Source organism: Gossypium hirsutum, chromosome A08 (assembly GCF_007990345.1).
Source record: "Gossypium hirsutum isolate 1008001.06 chromosome A08, Gossypium_hirsutum_v2.1, whole genome shotgun sequence".
Taxonomy (NCBI): Eukaryota; Viridiplantae; Streptophyta; class Magnoliopsida; order Malvales; family Malvaceae; genus Gossypium; species Gossypium hirsutum.
Genome location: NC_053431.1, coordinates 115,007,463 through 115,029,436, shown reverse-complemented (window position 1 = coordinate 115,029,436; position 21,974 = coordinate 115,007,463). Strand labels below are relative to the sequence as shown.

The 21,974-nt window shown below is 32.0% G+C and overlaps 1 pseudogene; it reads right to left on the bottom strand.

Moving 5' to 3' along the window:
- Nucleotides 1–10,405: 10,405 nt before the first annotated feature.
- LOC107934077 (26S proteasome non-ATPase regulatory subunit 2 homolog A-like) lies at nucleotides 10,406–19,655 on the bottom strand (annotated as a pseudogene).
- Between the last annotated feature and the right edge of the window lie 2,319 nt (nucleotides 19,656–21,974).

Below are 21,974 nucleotides of genomic sequence, written 5' to 3'. Positions count from 1 at the left end.
GAAATAATAATGACAATTGTCTTATAGTAATAAACAAGGTAAAACGAGTATGTAATTATAATCATCTCATGATTGATATTTGGGCATACTCTAACAACAATATGTGTGAGAAGGGGTATTTCTACAAAGGAATTCTTCTAAATTTTGTTTATAATTACCTTCTCATTTCCATAGTCTTCCTCAAGTGCTTCGAATAAGAGAAAGTTATGGAAAACTCTACATGCGGCGATGAATGTGAGACTCGAGTCTAAAAAGTAAAGAATTTAGTAAGTTGGTAAGCTTCCAAGTCTCTCTATACTTGTGAATTAGAGGAAAATAGAAGTAAGAATTCCTAAAAGGTTTTTATATAGTAATAGATTCGAGGTTTTAAGGTTTGAATACCTTTGGTTTAACTGATATATATGGTATTCATGCTTAGTTTTCAGGATGAATGATGCTCTAGAGTTTGGACAAGTTAAGTTGGCGAGGACGAAGGATTTAAGGTGAGTAACTATACTCTACCTTTGGGTGATTGATGGATGTTGTGCTGCTTGTGTGTACTACGTCTATGCCTACTCTGAGATCTGTTTGATTCCTATGGTTGTACATAATTACAGTGAACGAGTATGTCATGCGTACTTATGGTCGTGTGAATTCATGGAGCTCTACAAGTGTGTTCTATGTGATATAACTGTGTATTGATGTATTGAAGTGTGGTGTACTCTTTGTTATAATAGTATTTGGAATGCTATGCGTGAAATGTTTGTTTATAAAATGCGAAGTACGGAGGGAGTTACTTTGGCGGGTTAGTTGAAGATGAGAAAAATGGGCAAAATAGAGGAATGATTGGACTGATAAGTGACATAAAAGGGTTTGGTAGCATTGCGAAACATATATCTACTGGTCTTTCAGGGCAACACCTTGTAACTGATATATAGGTCCTTCAGGGTGACACCATGTAAATGGTATACAAGTTCTACGGGGCGACACCTTGAAAGGGATTAACTAATTCTCTGAAATCAAAAGTCCATGGTTAGCCATGACATGATCTAGTGGCAAAAAGGTACACCTCATTATAAAAATAGAGTCCTCCAAGATGGAAAACATAAAGCTTGCCAAGGCATAAAAGGGAGGTTACTGTATGACTCGTGTAGCGAGTAGTTTGGCAAGATGATCATGGTGCATTTGAGGACGAGGGTAAGCGTGATGAATAGATGAATCTGCCAAGATACGAAGGTAACTAGTAGAAGCTTCTTAAATGCGACATATGTTGAAGGAAGAGGCATTTCCTTTGAGGTATTTGTAAATAAGTATTTGCCATTAAAAGTTTCTCAGAGTTGATGTAGAGCCATCATTGGCTAAGTGTTTACGGAATGGTTCATCAGATTTGGAATTATAAATGGTAATTGATAAAGAGGTCGCCAAAAAAGTGGAAAGTCCGTCGATGACCACTTGAAGGAAATGCCCGCCTGAAATTAACTGATAGGTAAAGTTCGCCAGAGAATTTCAAAGGAATTGAATGTCTGTCAAGAATTTCTAGTGCTAGAAAGTCCACTTAAAACTATCAAAAGTGGAAGTCCGCCAAAGACAATCTAAGAAGAAGATAGTTCGTTAGAAACTATCTACTATTGGGGGTATCCTGGTAAAATGGTTTAAAGTGGAAAAGTTCTATGAGACTATCTTGCAAATATAAGTTCAAAAAGAAAGAAAGGGTGTTTATCAATAAACTAAACCTCATATTCAAGACTGCAAATAAGGATGTTAGAATAGGTCTTCTTAAAGGAATGGTCCATGCAGGGGCTAAGTCAAAAAAAGATAATCATTGGAGTAGTATGGTAAATATGTAACACCTTTAACCCGTATTCGCCAGAATAAGATTACGGAGTATTACTAGGGTTTACAGAATAATTTCACGTAATTCATGTCAATTTCTATTCATATCTAAAACTAATCATATTGTCCCTTGAATGGACCTTCGAGGCCCAATATAATATTGGAATCAAGTCAGGACTAAATTGGGAACTCAAATAATTTTTCACGAAATTTCTAAATTTTTTTAGATGCAGGGCACACAGCCCGTATGGTCAAGGGACATGCCTGTGCTATAGACTGTGTTCGACCCCGTGTAACTCTCTGACTTGTGCCATATAGCCAGCCACACACCCATGTGCTAAGCCGTGTGGTTAATTTAATTTTTCAAAATTAAGTACAGGTTTCACACGGCCAAGACATACGCCCGTGTTCTGGGCCATGTAGTACACACGGCTGAGACACACGCCCGTGTCTCTGCCCGTGTGCTCAATTCTGAGCATTCTGTTTCTCAAATTTAAGATGTAGGGGACACACGACCAAACCACATGCCCATGTGTCAGGCCGTGTGTCACACACGGTTAAAACACACGCCCGTGTGTCTACCCATGTGGACAAAATAAAACCATTTCCTAGCTTTATTTCTCACCCAAATTTACCAATAACCTACACCAAAACTTACAAGTATATACCAGTCAATTCAAGTATTAAATCCAAGCCAATTCTAACATCTAATATGATATTTTATCATATGCATTCATGTTTATATTCTTACTCTTGTTTAAGCATTAAATCCAAGCCAATTCTAACATCTAATATGATATTTTATCATATGTATTCATGTTTATATTCTTATCATATGCATTCATGTTTATGTTCTTACTTATGTTTAACTTATATGTTAAGCATAACTTGATCAACTATACTTAATATACTTAACACATCGGTATTTGTCATAATATAACCTTATAAATATACCAAAACAAATCATTACTAGCCATTCCAATTGCTAGTTTACAAACAACATTTATAAGTCAACAATGGCCAAATTACCTATACATGCCATTATACCAAAATAAGTTTACTATTTATACCAAAACAAGCTAGTGAATAGTGTGATGATGCTCCAACCGATCTCCAACCTTCGCAAGCTTCCAAGCACTATAAAACAGAGAAAAATAAAATCTAGTACGCATTTGATGCTTAGTAAGTTCGTATAACAGGAATTAAAACTTTCCAATCACATTTATTAATGTTAAGTATACAATTAACATGCTTTTCATCAATTTGACAAGTTTACCTAAACACATATACTCAATCAAGCAAGTTAGTCATATAATACATTTGTACATCAAATAAGCATAGATGAGCTCTTCATATAACCCTTCATCAAATAATTCAAAAGTATTCAAGGCATATTTCTATTTATCTCATCATTTTTCTCATGTCAAGAGTTTTATTCATTGAATTATTGAAATATCAATGGATACTCAAATAGTACACTCAAGGTGTACAAATCTGTAATTTGTCAATTCATAATCAGTGGTACCCAATAGGGCACTTAATTAGGAAACACACTCTCAAGCTACATATCAGGATGCTCAGATGAGCCATGTAATTATGTAACATGACACTTATCTGGGCTAATCAGTAAACTCATAAAAGTTTTATTCAGGGAGCTTATAAAGCTTATCATATATCTCCGAAGAGGTAATATCAGGGAGCACCAAATAAGGTAACAGGGAGTTCAAGCGAGCCATGTCAAGAAACTCTTAAGAGTTCATATCAGGATGCTTACGTAGAGTTGCGTTTGTGTCTGAACTATATGCTAGATCACAACCTATCGAAACATGTAACAGGACACTCACAAAGAGCTACGGTAGTACGCAACACATGCTAAATCACTACCGATCAGGATGCTCGTAGGAACTATACATCGGGATGCTTGAGAGGGCTATATCAGGATTACTCATCCGAGCTAAATCCTGTCTGCAACATATGCAGAATCACATTCGCATACGAAAAATTTCATGTATCCATCGATTTTTATTATTCCAACGGAACTTAACATTTTAAAAACATTTCCAATCATGTGATCATTTCATGTATTTATAACATTCATATAAATCACATAAACATATATCATATCCAAATCAAATACAACATTCAATTGAAACACATTAATTAAGTTACATGAACTTACCTCAATTATAGTTTGTATAAGAGAATCTACTAATCAGAAACTTTCTCTTTTCCTCAATTTAGCTTCGAATTTGAGTTACCTGGATGTATATAAATGAATTTAATCATCATTTTAATACAATTCATATTCAATTGAATTCATTTTACACTCTAGGCAAGATTACCATTTTGCTCCTAAACTTTTCATAAATTCCAATTTCGTCTCTAGGCTCAAAAAATGAAATTCATGCAATTTAATCCTTAAGCCTAACCGAAATTTTAGTATAACTTTTATAGCACATGTATTTCACAAAATTCAAAAATTTTCTTCAATTTTTACAATTTTACAATTTAGTCCCCAAATCACAATTTCATCAAAATTCATTTTATAAAAGTTGTTTATCTATCAACAACCGTTCATTTTCTACCAAAAATTTCAAATTTTTAGCATATTCATCCATGGAAAAATTTCTATACTTGGATAACTTTTCAAATTGATTCCCAATCTAGATAGATTAGGTTATCCCAATTTCAAAAATATAAAAATTACCAAAAAACAGAATACGAATACTTACGCAATTAAGCTTAATTAGTTTTCTTTCTCTCTCCTAGGGTTTCCATGCAAATTTTGGGGAAGATGATGAAAATAAGATGATATTTTCTATTATCATCTTTTTAATTAATTCAATTTCCAATTTTGTCCTTGCCCTTTTTCTAAATTTCCATGGTTGAATCATCCAAAAATATCTACTAACTTTTTATTAATGGTCTAATTGCCATATAAGGGCCTCAAGTTTTGAATTCCATAGCTATTTGATCCTTCTAGCTACTAAAATTCAACTTTTTCTTTCTATGCAATTTAGTCCTTGCCTTAATTAAGCACATAATCGGTAAAATTTTCTTATCAGAATTTTCATATGACATTCCTATTATAATGCAGACCATATAAATCTATTAAAATAAAATTTCTTTCTAACTCGGATTTGTAGTCCCGAAACTACTGTTCCGACTTCACTGAAAATGGGTTGTTACAAAATATATGTTAAGTTCAGTGTGGAATGAATGGATTAGGGAATGATCCGTCATTTTCGTGAAGACAATTGCAAGTCTACCAGTAGTAGCAGTCGATAATCCGCATATTCGCATGTATGGTTATCTTTGATAAGCTGAGCCAGAAAGGTAAAATGGAAGCCTGAAATGGAGCAAAACAAGGTTAAGTCCCAGAAAAGTGTTGCTTGAAAGAGTACACCTACGATTAAGTCAACCGATATGTTCATCAATGATCAGATAGCCGTGCTAGTCAAACTGTGATATCTTCTAAGTCAACCAGGAAGTTTTAATTCTGTACTCTTATCCTTATTTATCCGGAAATTTAAAATCTTTTATTACTAACGCTATACAAAATCTCACTAAGTTCATCTAAACTTATGATTGTCCTACTTTGTATGCCAGGTCAAGGAATGACTCAAGGGTCGTATGGAGGGACCAAGCCAGACTCCGCTAGGCTCGTGCAAATGACGCCATAGTTGTATCATGTATATATAAGGGACCTTTAGAGGCTACGCCTCTGGAGATTGGTCAAGTGTATTGTTTGAGTTAAGTTTAAAGTTGTTGTAGGTGTAAAAATACGGGGCTAGCGTGGCTAATGATTGTAAGACTTTAGTACTTGTTTGTTAGAGATTTTATTTGAAGTTAATATTTGAAAGATGTTGTTAATCGAAGTCTCGGAATAAATTTATGTGGTAAAAATGAGTTTATAATTTGAATTTGTCTAAGTTTATTAATAGAACAAGTTCGAAAGGCAGATTATGTGACTCGGGTTATTTGTGACACTTGGTAGCAGGACATGGCAATCGGATCGGGTATAAGGTTTTACAATGAGAAAGGATCCTTCTCCCTTTTAACAACCCCTGAGCATTTACTCCTTGCAACCAAGCTTCCTTAACCCTCACAACATTCTCCCTATCCTCTTGTCTTTCTCCAACTCTCCGCCCATTAAGGTGAACCGGCCTCATTTGGACCACCATAGTCTCCTCCCTCACTTTCTCTTTGTTATACTTTGTATCAACAACTATAAAATAATTTTTTTTTGTCCTCCTCAATTTTTTATATTATATTATTTTATAAAAAGTTACAATTTTAAAAACCATCATAAATAATTATTTCTTTTCTCCTCCACTATTTAAGGAAACAAAAATTAAGAAAACTAATTTACTTTATATTCCATTTTTAGTTTTAATAATCCAAATAAGATAATATCTTACCATTTTCTTTCCCTAACTCTCCATTATTTTCTTTTCTTTTATTAACATTTAATCCAAATATAGTGTAAAATTAAATATATAACAATTTAACTGATAGCTTTTATAAAAATATATATATATATTCATGAACCTAGAGAAGACCATAAAAAATTTAAAATTCATTTTATTCTATACTTACAATTCTTTATTAAATTAATATCACAAGTTAATTAATCATCAATTCAATTAAAAAATGATTAAAAAATCATTCTTTTTTACAAAATTAAGTGTATTATTATGAAGTTGTTTTTTCTTTCTTTATTTTATATATAAAATCCATAAAAATTCATATATGTTAAATTTTAAATTTAAGATATTATGATTTTCTAGTACTCTCTATATTCACTTTGTAATACATATTCGAAATTCGAAATTCGAAATTATTGTTTGTAAGAGTGTTATCTCTAAATTTCAAATTTAACAAGATGCTTATCACTACTCCCTCGTTGGCTAGAAGTAAATTATTATCATATTAAAATTCTAATTTACAACAATTGAGCACAAGAAAAGGAAAGAACAAAAAGGTAAATTATGCATCACATTAGGGACCTCTTTTGCCTAAGTAAGACAAGTCTGCAAAAATCAAAGCTACTCTTTAATTTATACATTTGTCGGTTGCTAAAATCAAAGACCAAACCAAATCGACTCATACGTTTTCTAACATCAATTTCCTTTAAAATATCAATGCTCTTTTTCATGTTTTCACGAATATTTCTTTACAAATTATATCATCTTCTAAATTTCTTCCACTTGGTTTGCTGTTGAGGACAGCTATAAGCAGCTGAACGGCAGGCCCCTGGCTGACCAATGCAACGCGTTTAATCATTAATTTCGGATCTAATTATTGTATGAATAATGAGGTGTTAATAGAAAGAAATAACTTTCTGAAATTTTGATCCTTGTGTTTTAACATATTAGACGGTAAAGGTAGTATAAATGTGATTATATTAAGAGTTGGATTGTATTTTATCCGATGAGTAAAATAGTCTTTATACATTAGATCAAAGTGTAAATTGGTCTTTTTTTTCAAAAAATTCATCTTTTTATACTGTTAAAAATTAGCGTGACTAATAGAATAATAGGACACTGACACGTGACTTACCATATGTACCTCATGCTGATGTATATGGACCAGTTTTTAATATTAAAAATGAATGAAAATTTTAACAGAATGATTGATTTGCTTTTTTATCTAATATACATAAACTAATTTTTGGACCAACATATAAATTGACTCCTAATACAATGACCACTACATAACATTTACTAGTAAGATATTAAAATATTTTAAAATGTAAATAAAAAATTCAATATCCCTAGTTACTCAACCACCTCATGACGACCGGTGACCGCGGCAATGGTTCACTGGACATCATGGCCGGCCTAAGGGCCCTCTTCAGAGAAAAAAGAGAGAAAAGAAACTAAAAAAAAAACCACAAGGGGAGAAATCATTTTTTTTAAATGAACTTAAATAGGGTATTGGTACGACGTCGTTTTGGCCTGGCTTTAAAAGCTCCAAAACGACGTTGTTTTTAGCACGACTCGAATATCTGACCCGACCCCTCTTAGGATCTGCGTGCTTTTGAAGGGAGAGGTTATTTGTTGTTTTGGCCCTTCCGCTTTTTTGTTTCTTTTCATTTTCGTCCTGTATCTTTTTTATTTTATTTTTATCCCTTTTATTTTATTCTTGTGCAATTTAGTCCATACCCATTGAGGGAATGACACGTGTAAAAACGGTTGGGATAATTTCCCTCTGAGCCCCTGTACTTTTCTATCCCATTTTAATTTAATCCATTATGTTTTGTTTCCTTATAATTTAGGCTTTAAATTCGGTTATATTTTCAATTTAGTCATTTATTTCCCCTTTCTTTATTTTTTTTGCAATTCATGCTTTGGATTTTTTTAGATCTCAATTTAGTCCCTCATTATTTAATTTAGCCCTTTCTTCTTCTTCTTCTTTTTTTTTATTTTTGTTAACATTTCTAATTTATCTTATTTATATTTTTGCCCCTTTAATTGCAATTTTTTTTATAATTTTTATACTTTCATTTTTATTTTTCTTTTATTCTTATTAATTAAGGTATTAATCATATTATAATTATTTTTTATTTTTTATTACCATCATATATTAATATTATTATTTATTAACATGATTACTATTATTTTATTCTCATTATTATTTTGCTATATTATAGTTCCGTTTTCACCCATGTAGTTATTTTGTTTTATTTTTGCCATTACCACAGTACGTAACATGCTTAAATATTTGTTCATCTTCATATTATGTTGGAATGAATTAATCACGTATTGTGTTAAATGTTGCATTCGTTTTTTATACGACGCATAAGAAAATAATTAGAACCGAGGTGATATTCTTTATTTAGGGGATTTGAGAAATTGTGCCCCTAATTTACAGAGTATGACTTTCTCCTCGAACCGAAATAATCAAACATCCTTCTAAAATTTAAAACACGTAGGATTTAGGTAATAATTAAACAGCGAGTATCTTTATGCACGGGGATTTGAGATATCATGCCCTAACTTACGAGACATGACCTTTTCTTCTCGATTGACCCGAAGTAAGAGAGTCTTCTCCATAAAATTTAATTAGTGATATTTTAATCGAATAATATCATGCAAAAGGGGGATTACATTTTAAATTCTCAAATTTCGACGTTAAGACATCAAATAATCAACTAGGTACCAATTTTAGGCGTTATTAAGGTGTTAATCCTTCCTCATACTTAGCCGACTCATGAACTCATTTCGTGAATTTTATAGATCGAAATCATCATTTTAGTAACTCTAACCTTCTTTTAAAATGATCAAATTTCGAGGTGATCCAATCACACTTAATAAAAAGAATTGGTGGCGATTCCGTCTTTATTTTTAAAATAAAAAGTTGATTTACAAAAAAAAGTTTCGACAAGTACTTTTCAATAACATTGCTTTTGCATAATGAAATATAGTATTTGTTACGTAATAATGTCTTAAAATCAGGAAAAAAAAAAGTATAGGCTGATACAATAAACTATTCATATTGATAAAATATACATATTATATGATTAATTAGGGACAATTTAAGGAATTGTTTTAAAAGAGATTATAAATAAATCATAAATCATTAGGGAGTTGTTTTATAAAAAATTTAAAAGATTAAATGAAAAATTTATCATTTTTAAAGTTAAAGTCTTTGTCCTCTGTGAAACTGTGATCGTGTCTGTTCTCTAATATTTGATGTTAAACTATTATGACATTATGACATTAACAAGAAATAGATACTCTAATTATTTTAACAATACTGAAGCAATGTATATATATATATATATAAGTTGTCTTTTTCTTTTTCCCGAAACTAAAAACAGCATTTACCTTTTAAATATATATATTATTTTGAAATAAATTCAAATTTTGATTTTTAGCATAAAAAAATACATGTATCTTTCAAATGTAGTAGCGGAGAAAGAGAATGGTATTTTTAAATTCTTAAGGACAAGAACTTTCCGAATAATTTAAAACACAATGGGAAATAAAATAGTATTTAAGTTTTATTTTGTGTATTATTCAAAACACAGCCCAACACATTGAAAAATGAATGAAATTCGATTACCTATTGAATTTTATAAATATTTTTAAATCAAGGTAGATTTGAAAATAATATGAAATAATGAGTACATTTGGTACAAATATTTAATGCTTTTATTTTTTAGATGTTTTTTTACTGCATGAATTTAATGTTTTTTACTATAATATTTTGAATAACATAACTATTTGTTAAAAATATTATTTGCATTTTGCAGGATGAATGGGCTATGGGAAGACTTATAAGAGGAACAGAATATTTTTAGTTTATAAAATTCCACTTTTATTTCAGTTTCATGGATCAAGTACGTTCTTATTGTATTATTTTTTTCCCATCAATCAATATATAAGATTTCATCGATTTGTTATTTGTAAAAAAAAAAAAGTATATTTTTCGGATGCCTTATTATTAATATTTTAATAATAGTTATATTTTATAATTTATAAATATTCAAGAACAAATATAAAATAATTACTATAATATTGTAAAGAGTTTTATATTATTTCTTTCATTGAAAATAGCCTATTAAGTAACACCTAAAAAACCCTAATTTTTTTCCTCCAAATTGTTTGTTTCTTTTTATTTTTGCCTGGCAACAATTTGCAATAATAAGCACAGGGGCAGTTGTAAAGAAAAAATGAGAATTTTACTATACACAACAAATTATAAAGTAACCAAAAACTAGAAGCTAGCATAGCCTGCCATGCCTCCAAATTTCTAGCTATTAACCTAATTATCTTCCATGTACTCTGTATTTTCTATCAAAATAACGCATCCCTCTAGGATAGGCAAGAGGGGGACATACCTGTACAAAATGGAATAGCATTACAGAAATCTTAAACCCATGCAACATCCCGCGAGTCACTCAGAAGCTAACTTACTTTTTACTTTTCAGTAGCTAGCTCTGCTCTTTCACCAGCAGCCAGAAGGACAGGGGTTGAATGTGTCTGCAAACCAGTGATAGTTTTGGGTTGGCCAGCCTCACCTACAACATCAAAAGCCTCCCCCACCCGAATAGAAACTGAAGTAGGTTCTAGGTTTTTGTCCAAAGTCATTAACATCCTTGGCTGTACAAGAAAACAACATTATGTGAGACCAAGAAAACCTGCTGCATTTGCAAACACATACCAACACTGAAAAGCAAGTAGCATACTGGTATACTAAAACAAACCTTCATTGCCAAAACAAGGTAGTAAAGAAAAAATGGTATTTCCCCAAAATAATAGATTTCATATCAAGACATGCGTGCAGCATTGTAACCAAACCAGCTAGTGCAGTCCTGGTGATAACAAAAGACAACAACCTTTTTACAAGGTCCAACTAAAATGAAGCACGCAGTAGCATTTTACGAAAAGAAAGCCTCTCCCCCAAGTCAACAGAATATATAATTTTGTGAATGTTTATTTATATGGAAGAACTACTTACAGTGAACACAAAAGGCGATCAGAATGATAGAGATTAAGTGTCAACAGACCCTTCCCCATACGTACTAAACCTTGAGCAATTCGTACCTACAAAAGCAATTCAGACTTAGTTTCTATAGCAAATACATATGTATCATGTAAGAAACTACAAAGATAAATACAAAAAAGACATACTCAGAATAAAAGGCCAGGAACTTTGTAATAAAAACTTGAAAGATTGCGTAGCATGCCAGCTGTGCGAGCATTATTAGTTCCAGCACCTATCAAACCTAAGGAGATAACAGCAGCCTGTAGCACCAATATAAACACTTAAGTGGAAGCTGATCGAAAACAACAAAAAATATAGAGTTCACCCATATTATCATTGCAACATCTAAATCTGTATCATGACTGAGCCTGTTTAAAGTGTCCATTACATTGACTTGTAGAATACATGTGCAACAGATAATATGGTGAGAAAGAGGCGTATCATAACAAAAACAACAACAACAACAACAACAACAACAATAACAACAAAAGATCAATAATCTATCTGCAACTTTCCCAACATTTTGAACTTAAATATAGGATTTTAGAGTAAGATACAACAAATAGTGAAATAAGTAGTTCAGCAAGAAGTAATCAAATTACTTTTGAGTTTGATATACATAAAAGACCAAGAGCCAAAGGAACTGCTCGCTGAATTTTTTACTCACCATTCTGCAAAAAATGCTTCAGCAAACGAATTGACATATCAAAAAATGCTTCAGTAAACGAATTGACATCTCAAGACCTACCTCTTCAGCCATTGCTACCATGGCAATTCCAAGCATAGCAGAACCCTGGGAGGTTTCAGCGTTTTCGAGATGTGAACAAAGACCAAGAAGCTTCTGAAGCTGCATATAATATAGTTTTGTCAAAATTATACTCTAATTTTAGTATTGAACAACATTTTAATGGATTTCAGAGAATACCATCAGAACATTCCTAGTTCCAGCATGGGCACTAGAAAGCAGTGTGATATCAATGTAATTTCTCATCTTTTCCGAAAAAAATTTTGAGACATCCAAAGTGGCCTCCACACCTTCCTTTTAAGTAAGCATTTCTAAACAGTTAGGATATATTGTTCCAAATTAGCATATCACAATAATCATTTAAGAGAAACAAATATATATCAAGAAGCCTCGAATAAGTTAATCACCTGCTTCTCAAGGTATATGAGACCAAGAGCAAGGACTAGAAGCCGACTTAGGGGCTGCCCTAGTTCTAACACACTTCTGTCCATTAAAGCATCTGCAATTGCCTGCGCAACCTTCCCATTGCTGGAACCCACATAAACCAAACACAATGAAATTGCAGTAAATACAATCACATTAAGGGGGACATTTTCATGTTTAAGTATGGCACTCAGGCTGTTAAGTATTGATAAACCGTAATTTATACATATTTCTATCCCATGCTTAGCACATTTTATGGATGATTTTTCCTTAAAATTGGTGAATTCGATGCTCCTAATGCCTTAATTTCATGTTTTATACTTAGGTGAGTATAGGAGAGTAAAAGGAACAAGAAACGGGTCAAAAACGGAGAAAATAGGCCAACGTACGAAATCAACACGACCTGGACCTCCTCACACGGGCAGACCACACGGCCGTGTCAATTTGGCAGAATCGAAACACTACTCACACGAGTGGACCACATGCCCGTGCCTATTTAACAGACTTGACTACGGCCTGAAGTAATCGTACACGAACGTGTCACACGGGCGTGTCCCTGCCCAGCTCAAGTTTAGTCCAATTCGAAAAAGGCCAATTTTGAGGGTTCTTAAGCATTCCAAAGCCTATAAATACACCCTAGAGGAGGAGAAAAAGGGGATACACAGAGAGAGAAGCAGAGAACTGCTCAAGGAAAGCCGATTGATCCATCTCAGAAGCCGGATTCATTATCAAGATTGAAGATCTCCCCTCAATTTCCCTTCAGGAGTTTTGGGTTTTTCTTTATGTTTTGTATTCATTATTTTTCTGAAATGTTTATCTTTTTAGTTATGAACTAAAACCCCTAAATACCTAAGGGGAATGAAACCTAAGACAGATCTTGTTATTATTATCTGAATTGTATGATAAATATTTGACTTGTTCTTAATTATGTGTTTTTAATTCTTGTTTTGATATTTCAGGATATTGATTCAAGTTAAGCTCTTATTCAGAGGAGGAATAGACCCTGTCTAAGAGTACATTTTTCATAACTAAGCAGAGTTGGTTGCGTGCCTAGAGATAGAGTGACAAGATTTTGCCGGATTAGGGTGAAACCTTATAAAGGGATCCATAGATCAAGTTAATGCAACCCTAGGGAGTTAATTAGAAAGAGATTTCAATTATTCAACCTAGGGTTAAACGTTGTTAGTCTCGAGAGCGATAATAATATAACTTAGGGATTTCTACGGATCAAGTCAAATGAAAAAATCGTCCGATTCAGAGTCAAATAACAAGTGAAGTCTAGGTGGATTTTTCTTTAGGTATTGTCTCAATCAATCGAGTTTTCCACAAGTAATTCCCCAATTCTATTTTCTATGAATTCTTAGTTTAGTTAATTAGCTAGTTAAAACAAACCCCATTATTCTTAAGCTAGATAATAAAAAGCCAGTCATTACTAGTACTTTTAGTTCCTTTCGGTTCGACAATCCGGTCTTGCTAAAGCTATACCACTGTATGATAGGTACACTTGCCTTCATTGTGATAATAGTTAGTTTCAAGAACGGTTCATTATAAAAATTTAAAACCTGTCACGAATATCACGTATCAAGTATTTATCAATAACATTGGTAAGCTTTCTTTAGAATTATTTATGTACAATCCACAATCTCATCCAAAAAACAGAAGATGGATAGAATTGCTAAATGGTGTGTATCCAATAAAAAAATAGCAAAAAAGAGAAAGAAACTTGCTTATCTTGAGCACCTGCGTATGCAATCCCCAAACCCATAATTGCACCAATTTAGATTGAAGAATCTTCTTTATTTATATATTCACTCAGAAAGTACCAAAGCCTGGAAATAGCAGACATTATACCTTCTGCATAAACCAAGAGATAAAGAGTAGAAAAAAACTCACAGGATCATAATCATTAGTAACACTACAGTTGACGAGCCCAACTCCTAATAATACTCCAGCAATCACATAGTTATCATCGCTATGTAAATACTTGTCAATCTGAGCAAGCCCAGAGTCGACATCCCACAATAGAATCATGCCCTGTTATTTGGAAATCTTAATATTTTAATTGAATTCCTAACAGGAAACTGAGTAACAATTTATGCATGCCCATATGGATGCAAATTTTGTATTTTAATAAACATACCAAACTTGCTACAACACTGATCTTCACATGTTCTTTGTTTTTGAAAAGCCAATTTCTAGATGAACCATCACTTGAACAGTCAGCTGGGTCTGTCATTAACCTATTATGCAGGGGAAACGTATTAACTAAAAGAAAACAACTAAGCTCCTATGCTTTCATACTTTTAAGTTCTGCAAACCATACCTTGCCAAAACCTGCATTAAGAAAAGCATTGACAAATGTAGGAGCCAATGTCTAACTGAATCAACATTTGCACCAGCAATAGCGCGACCATCAAGCAAGTGAGCCTAACAAAACCACATATGCCAGTCATCAATTTGATGATGCCAAAAAATAGCTAACACGGACAAAGTTGATGTAAATAAATTAGCCGGAAGTCCAGACCTTATAGACGTCTTCTGGACATTTAGGCTCCATAACCTCAATATTACGAGCAAGGGTGAGATAACTTTCACTTAATTTAATGTTGTTGATGATAACCTGTGACAGTTCTCTGTCTTCATCATCCTTAACCATATCATCATCAAGTTCAAAATTAATCCCCTGCAAAAAGTAAATAAATTAATACCCCTATTCTCCAACATGACTAACAATTCTAAACAAATTTGAATTAAAAAACCCAAATTTAAACATAAGAAAATAATCTTCCACAATTAGAAGAAACTATGAACCACCTCACATACTCAGCAAAAAATAATTCAAATCTATTGAGCACAAAGAATTGAGGCAAATCAAACGTAGAACTTACTTGTTGAGCAAGAATGTAGCAAAATTGCTTTTTCATCAGTAGATCATCACAAGAAGTGAACACATCACAAACATGCTGTAAGAGCACATTCTAAATTGTTAGTGAGAATTAATAACTGACATTATGAGAAAGGAGTTTCTCAAGAATGCTACATCGCATGAATTAGAGGAACATAACAGAAACAAACCTCCAGATTGTTAAGGAAAGTGCAATCTGAAGTGCACTTGCAAATTCGTAAAATACAAGATATATTGAGTATGCAACATCCATAAATAAAATGTCATCTGGATCCGGAAGATATATGCAATGTATTGTCAATATGAAATGTCAACAGGTGAGAGAAAGAGGAACTGTAGCATTTATGCATAACGCTAAATTAGATTTCTAGTTAAAAACTTTTAGTTCAGTACTTAAAACATAATAAATTTCGAATATGATTGATGGAGAATACTCGATTAAAATTCAACAAAGAAGCATACAGCAGGAGAACAACAAATAACGCTTCCTATAAATTGTCTGATAAACAAGTTGTTCACAAGCTTTAATTTCCAGTTACCTTGCAGCACTGGTGAGGTATAGACAAGTTTTCCTAAAATTTGTAATATCAACATGCTCAGTTAAAGGGTCAAGATCGTTAACTTGCAATTGGATGTAAATCATATGTTTCAAGTTCTATAAAAGCAGGAGGGTCCTAAAATAAATAACTGAAGGAAAAAAAAAGTTGATGGATACCTCCATCAAGAGATCAATAGCTTTAGATTCATCATTGTACTGTACAGAACGTGTAAATATGTTGGAAACTGGAAAGCATGGCAAATACTGGAAAAAAAAATTTCTTCTGCAATACATAAATTTCTTGTTGATATAATAAGATAACTAAACCTCCATGTGAAAAGCAACAATTTGTTCCACAAGCTCCATTAGATCATCAACTGAGGCATCTTCACTCTGTATTAGTGGAAAAGGCAAGTAAATACAATATCTCACCATTAAAGAGAAACCTATAGTGACAATTATTTTGAAGTGCATCACTCATAAGACTACTAGATGTCTATAGATCATTAGAGTTCTAACCTGTCGCATCGGATACTCTTGCAAAATTTCTCTTGCCAAGATCCTGACAACAAATAAATTAATAAGGCCAAAAAGGTTTCTGCTAGGTTTTCCAACAACATGAGAAGGAAAATATTCACATAGGTCATTCTTTGGATATGGATTCTAAGAAATGAAAGTTGGATTAGGAAGACAGATAATAGTAAACTATTATCATGATCTAAACAAGGTCGGCCAACAATAGCGAATGAAACACTTGTTATACAAATTTTCTAGTAGCAAAGGAGTAAAATATAATAACTTATCAAACCAAATAAATGCTCACCTAACATATTCATGGCCTCATGAACAAATGTCGCCTTCTGAACCCAATAATTTGTATTTCAAACTTTCCTGTTTGATTTTTAAATAAACGAAATAAATAATAATAATAGATAATTTGGAGCAAAAGCAAGAGGGGATTGAGAAGATAAAACAAAACTTATGTAAGTATGATAAAAAACTGAGGGCTACCCGCTTGACCTCTGCAGACACGGTCAATGCCAACACAGATAATATATAAGCTAGGTATTTCCGCAAACAAAAAAAAGTAATTTAATAATGTAGTACCTATGAAGAAAAAAAATATAACTATGAGAAGAAAATTCTTAAAATAGAAGAAAGTTCTTGATTTGTAGAATATAGTTAGTTGTAAGATGAATTTATTAACCTAATTAACAAACAAACAAAGCTACTGAAACCAATAATTAAATGCCCTAAATTTCATATATAAAGGAATAATTTCATGTATATTACCAACAAAGTCCTAATATTAAATAATGACTCCATCATAATCATCCTTCCTTGCATTGCTTAGCCAAATTACATTTACAAAAGGTATAATGAAATATCATTAAAGCAAAACAAATAATACCTTCAAATTTGAATCAAGCATAGTCTCATAAAATGCCTTTAGGGTTCCGTAATGGGGTCGGAGAAACTTCAACAACTTTGGAACATAAGTCATGGAGCTGATTGAGGTGCGGACTTCTTGCCTAAAAAGGATATAAAACCCAACTATAAAAATGATGTTGTATTTTGGCATTGGAATGACTCCCACAAACAGTAAAACGCATCAGCCTGATCAAATATTAATAAAGCATACAAGCATTGAATGAAAACAGTGAACAATAAAATAAACTCTTATTTCCTCTACATTTTTTAACTTCAAATTAGCAAATAATAGATTACCTCATGCTCTCAAGAGCTACTTTCTGGACTTCAGGATCAACATCATAAATTCTCTCTACGTAAAACTCCAAATGTTGCGAAAGAGCCAAGTCTTTTTCCGATTGTGCATGCTAAGAAAACAAAAATCACCTAATATAAGATAAAATAAAAACAAATGGATAAAGATAACTAAAGCATAAGCTCGAAACAGGGACTCACAAGATCCTCCTTGTTAATATCTTTCTTCTTGGTATCCTTGGGCAGAGGCTTGGTTTGGGTAGTTCCGGTGCCATTTTCCAGATAAGCCATGAAAACTAGGGCACAAGGTTTCTAACTTTTCGGTTGAGAATGAGAATGAGAATTTGAATGAGAATGAATTTTTTTTTTCAATTCATCTAGGATGACCCAAGACTCTTTATATAGGATGAGTTTCAACTATGATTAAACTTAATTATTTTAATATTAAATTTAAAATATTTATCTTTATATAGGGAGTGTAATGTTAAAAGAGGTCAACGTCTGAGGCTGCCTTCTCACAAAGTATGGCCATGCTAGAAGTGACTAAAGAAAAGATTTTGTAAAATAACCAAATTAAAATTAATGAAATAAAACTAACATCACAATGTTTAATTGATATTTTAAAAATTAATAAATAAATACGACTAAGTGAGATGTGTTTAAATGAATTACTCTATATTTATTAAATTAAGTTTCAATTTTGCCAACAATGCTAAAAGTTGTAGCGTTTGTTTAATTGGGGTTTAATCTATACTATTTATAAATTCTAATATGAATTACAGTATGATTAATTACTATATTAATTAAGTTTCATAGAATTTGTTCCACGAAAAACACAAATACAGTACAAATTACACTGAGATTTTGATGCATGTAAAACACAAATACCAATATATACATCATCGAGAGTAACTATAAAAAGGCTAGCAAACCAAAGTTCTAATAGGATTCTATTTTATCACATCTTTTCTTCATCTATAGAACCACTTGAATCCCCCGAAGCCATTTAAGATCTACAATGGCAATGGTGGAAGTTGGAAAAAGCTATGAATATGTACATCAAAATTGGGGTCATCGAATTCCAATTGTGAAAAAAAAATGGGCCAAACTTCGGTTGAAAAAAATTATTATTACGATTGGGATAATCAGCTTCTGGTGGGGTTTCAATTTTTGCCGACGACTGAAGAATTGGTGAAGCAATATTTGATGAAAGTGTTGGGTAATCGGTTGCCTGTTTCGGATTTTCTAGTAGTTGACGAAGCTGAATTTTACAGCACGCCTCCAATGAGTTCTGGTACAGTGGTGGCCCAAATTCGTCCTGCCCAGACCCAAATAAAACAAAAACAAATATATTAAAGACTCCATTTACAAATTAAAAACCTTAAAAGCCCAACAACCCAAAGCTCAATAGCCCAAAACCTAAAAACTAAATAGGAAACCCTAGCTCCCCCTAAGCCATCAGCGTAAAAAGGAGAAACAAAAGACGTAGGATAGAAACAGAGCAGAAGCAGAGAAAGAAAAAAAAAGAAAAACAAATATATTTGTAATATTCGGCTATAAAGCCCGAATCCTTTGTAACTTTCGACGGAGAATGAAATAAAATACAAAAAAAAAAAATCAACAAAAACTAAGTTCATTTGCTATTTATTTGTTTTCTTTTCTAAAAAAATTATAACAAAAACAGAAAGCTTAATTTTTTTACCTGATTCGCTGCATCGCCGCCGTGGGTGGGTAAGGCCACTGTCCCCGAGGAAGGACGGCCCCTTTTCGAAGCGAGAGGCCCTTGGGTTCGTTTGGACCCGCCTGGGATATGTCGGAAAAGAGGGCTTGAGGGATGTATGTTCTAAAAAAGGAGGAATTGATAGGTCTTTTTATTTAGTTTAGAAGGCATCGCCTTCAAATCTGGGCTAAAGGGGGCAAAACGGTCAAAAGGAGGGCATTTCATGAACTACGATGACGACCGGTGGCCGCAGCGGCGGTTCACTAGACCTCATGGCCGGCCTAAGGGCCATCTTCAGAGAAAAAAGAGAGAAATAAACTTTTTTTTCTTAAAAAAAACAAGGATAGGAATGATTTTTTTTAAAAAAAGTTAAAATTAAAATAGGAAACAAAAATTAAGAAAACTAATTTACTTTATATTCCATTTTTAGGCTACGTTTGTTTCCAGGAAAACTTTATAATCCAAATAAGATAATATCTTATCATTTTCTTTCCTTAACTCTCCTCTATTTTATTTTCTTTTATTTAACATTAATCCAAATGTGGTGTAAAATTAAATACACAACAATTTAATTAATAACTTCTATAATAAAAAAAAAGTATTCATGAACCAATAGAAATCCATAAAAAATTTAAAATTCATTTTATCCTCTTTATTGAATTGATATTGTAAGTTAATTAATCATTAATTTAATTAGAAAATGATTAAAAAATCATTCCTTTTTACAAAATTAAGTGTATTATTATAAGTTTGTTGTATTTTCTTTCTTTATTTTATATATAAAATCAATAAAATTTCATATATGTTAAATTTTGAATTTAAGGTATTATGATTTTTTTTAAAAATATCAATTCTATCATTTTAATCAAGGCTTGATTTTATTATTATATAAATGTATCACAATTTAATAAATATAAGTTTGATTTGGACGGTAAATTATTCTAATAACCTATAATAACACGTTTTAATCTAATAATATTTGTTTGCTCCTCCCCAATGAAAAATCAAATATATATAGCTGGTAATTTCACATTTTTAAATGTTTCTTTTTTCAACTTGAAGTATTAGGTCGGATTTAGAGTCCCTTTGAGCGGTGCATTTATTTACGGTTAGTGTAAAAACAACAGTGCTGATGAGATTAGATACTATAACAATATAGTAATGTGAGACAAATAAAAAGCTAAACGCATTGCATTGGAAGTAAATGTCCATCCAAAAGGGAGTTTGGATTTCGTAATTAATGTATTTATTTAATTTTTTTTATATTTTATCATATTCTACATGTATTTAAAGTATTTTATATTTACATAATTTTGAATATGTTTATTATTTTATAATTTATGTAAGGATTGCTTTTATTTGGTTGATGTGGTGTTTTAAGATTATTCAATATTATCATATGAAAATTTTAAATATATATATGTTTGTGTGTTAAATTTTAAGTGATGGCATAATATAATTTCAAGATGTCCTTTCATCAAATTTTGATGTTTGTCAAGTTTAATAATTAAAATGGATCTATTTGTCAAATTTAAGTGCAATAGACAAAAAAAAAATGCACCAATTCGAACCAAATTATTAAGTTGAAGGCTAAAAGTTAAATTAACCTATTAGACTATATTTAAATCAATTTATATATAACTTCTTTTTTCAATACAAAAGATGTGATTGTTTAGACTTTAGACTAAAATAGTCCACATCGTATCAATGTGAGTATCGTTTTTGTTTTAGTATTATTATGTGCTGGAATAAGTATGTTTTAATATATTGTCTCGGGTTTATCGATGTTTTTAAATATTTTTCACACATGTATTTAAAGCATACAATTTAATTTAACATATAGCAACAATCTTTGCCGTATTTCACATTACCTACCATGCCAAATGATTAGTATTATACACATAACATTGGCAAGATCACAAGATATATGTTTCATATACCATTTCGCAACTAATAATTATTTAGCCATTCATGCAATGAATTTCATTTCTCAACAATTCATTAACTGTTTTACCCAAAGAACTATAGTAAATTAACTTTGGATACACGAGAAAATATATGCTCACACGAGCTGATCATTGGGACATTAACCAATACACGATGCTGCTTACACAAACTGAAGAGAATCTGGAACAAATGCTAGATTACACTACGGCGGTTATTATACCCCACATTCCAATTCACCAGAAGACTATCATGTGGCGGATTACACTATGCCAAACAGATAACTTCACAACTCTATGCCTTAAATCCGAATTCGCCAGACTCGGGGTGTGACAATTGTTGGGACTTCCAGTACGCCCCGTGGCGTAACAAAAAAATTATTCCGACTATCCACAACGAAGGATCCATGTACGAGGAATGAATAAGGTTGAAATAAGGTTGAAAATATACCTTTTTACTGAAAACATTGAAAAGATGCTGCTGATTCGGTGTCGGTTCCAAGCCACAACAAAAATGTCCCAGCCACTACGTAGTCCACCCCTTAAAAAACGAACAACCACTTTCTCTTGAACTTTTCAAAGAGAATTAAAAATGGCTGCCAGACCTTTTAAATTATTAAGTTGATAACCTCAACACACTAAGGGATTATCGTACTTTTATCCTCTTT